The 2,500-nt window shown below is 47.5% G+C and overlaps 1 protein-coding gene across 3 annotated transcripts in view; it reads right to left on the reverse strand.

Moving 5' to 3' along the window:
• LOC130392218 (RNA-binding motif, single-stranded-interacting protein 3-like) overlaps positions 1-2,500 on the reverse strand; it is a 162,597-nt gene that overhangs the window by 108,462 nt on the left and 51,635 nt on the right. The window lies entirely within an intron of this gene.

A 2,500-nucleotide genomic window follows, 5' to 3' on the forward strand; every position in this document is an offset into this window, starting at 1 on the left:
AGGTCAAGGAAAATCATCAGGGGGGGGGTGGCGGTGGTTTCAGAACCACACAAAGACGCCGTAGATCGGCTATAAGCAACAACTACTGAGGAACGGGGCAGGTGCTGCCAGTGCAAGCTTTACTTCTTACGGACGTCCACACACAAACGCGCACACGATCGCACACGCACGCACGTCTGCAAATGTAATCATCGGTGCACTCGTGCACAAACATAAACACAAACACACCCGTAGTGAAGCGCACACGCACAGATACTGGCATATGCACGGGCTTATGTCAAGTCACGGACATCTGGACGCGATGCCGGCACACGCGTACGGGAATTATTCACTCGTGAATGTGTTTACGCACACACGAGCACATACACACACACACACACACATGCACACACACGCACACGCATGCACACACATTAAGTGGAGGGAAGGTAGGATCCAATTTGATATGACCTTGACGACGGAGACAGAGGAGGGAAGGAGGGGAGGAGGGAAGGGGAGGGAGAGGGGAGGCGGAGGTTGACTGAAGGGAGAATGTGGTTAGGGAGCGATCCACATGCCTGTTGCAGGTTCATTGGAAATACGAGAGGGCACCGCCTTCTAATAATCGATGTACACTGTATTGGTGGGAGCTGTCCTTAATTAAGGTTAAAGATAATGAAATGGGACAGTATCTCTCTCACATCATCAGATTGCACGTGGCTCAATTAGACAAAGAGTCTGATTATGCCGCATGGCTTGCATAGTCTTGATTGAAGACAACGACGAGGCATGCAGTGCATACCGTATGGTGACGTACGGATATATGTCGGTGCATCAACTCTCAGGGGAAATAAGCTAACAAGGTTAAAACACCAATATTACATTTAAGTAGTCTCTAAGGCAGTGTTAACAAAACAGGAATTTGCAATGCAAGGCTAACGGAAAAAAAAGAAGCCTCCAACACTCATTTGAGGAACGACTTTGAGTTATGCCACATTATTGTGGAACACTTGGTTCTGATCGGTCAAAAACGAATAGCTACATTTCCAGTTACTGAAGTACACAATGTTTTGTGTGACTCATTTTAAAACTACCTATATCAAAGCAAATGGTCCATTTATAATCTCAGAGTGACTCATACGGCAAAATAAAGAGATATTATCTTCACGGTTGTGCATTATTAAAAAAAATTAAATCAATGCGTTACAATCCCTACATTAACAGCACCTGTCAAATATAACTATTGAACATATGTTTCCTTGACAAGGCGAGAACAATATGCTCAAAGCCCCACGGAGGAATATTTTAATTTCGGCTGATTAAGTCGATAAAAAACAATTCTTATAGATGAAAGTCACTCATATCTAATCATTGTTGGTAGCCGTGGTACACACAGACTAAACCACTCCAGCGTGTCCCATTATTGGTAGTAAAATACTTCCTCAATTAATGTTCCGTACGGCATGCAATGCCAAAATAGTTACATTCCCAGTTACAGAGATACACAATATTTTACGCGACTCATTTTAAAACCACCTTTACCAACGCAAATGCTCCATTTATAATCTCAGAGTGACTCATGCAGCAACCAAAAAGGGTAATTTTATCATCATCAAAAAGACCCATGTGACCGTTTAATCTCTCCCTTCTATCTCTTCCCATCTCGTAAACACTGAGGTATGATTACACATAATCTCAGCGAAGATGGAGACTTCTCACGCGTCACAGGACAAAGTCCAAAACATAAATAAACCACTCCGACCCAAGAGGACCAGTGTCTGGCACCACAACCCAGGAGGAATCCACCCAACTCTGCTAAACCCCTTCGACTCTGTCCCCAGCCCGCCCCCACAATGCCCACCGATGGGAACGCATGTCTGTGCTGCGAGGAAGCGCGTTGTTTTTTGAGTTTGTTTGTTTGCACGAATGTATGAGAACGTTTTGTACACATCAGATCGAATGGGGCCAGGTTTTTCTTTAGCATGTCAGATCTGTGCATGGACCGATTCTTCTTCCAGCCTTCAGATCACCATAAGACCTGGATTGTAGGCTCCCATCAATCATGTCCCGCGACACACTCTGATTGGTGGGCCGCGGGAGAAGTGGGGGGGGGGTGCACAGCGGGGGAAAGAGGAGTTTCCCTCATAAACGTAGGCGTTTATCCGCGTGTGTTTGGTTTGGTTGAAAATGACAAGGGAAGAGGAGGAAGGAGGGGAGGAATGGGGGGGGGGGGGTTCGAGAGACAGGACAGATTGATGGGGAGGGGGAAACAAGGGCTGCAGGAAGGGAGGGCCCCATGCCCTGCACTTGAACTTAGAGCTGGTGGTGATGGGGGTGGTGGTGGTGGTGGTGGTGGTGGTGGGTGGGGTCAAAGGAGGCAAGAGAAAGAAAAGCCAGCTGAGGAACACCAGTGTCTCGGTCCCCGGGGAGGGGGATCGGGAGAGATGGGAGTGAGGGAGAGGCGGGGGTTGGGGTGGGGAAGGGAGGGAGGGAAAAGGATACCCCCGTTGTTTTTCATGCA

Source organism: Gadus chalcogrammus, chromosome 11 (assembly GCF_026213295.1).
Source record: "Gadus chalcogrammus isolate NIFS_2021 chromosome 11, NIFS_Gcha_1.0, whole genome shotgun sequence".
Lineage (NCBI taxonomy): Eukaryota > Metazoa > Chordata > Actinopteri > Gadiformes > Gadidae > Gadus > Gadus chalcogrammus.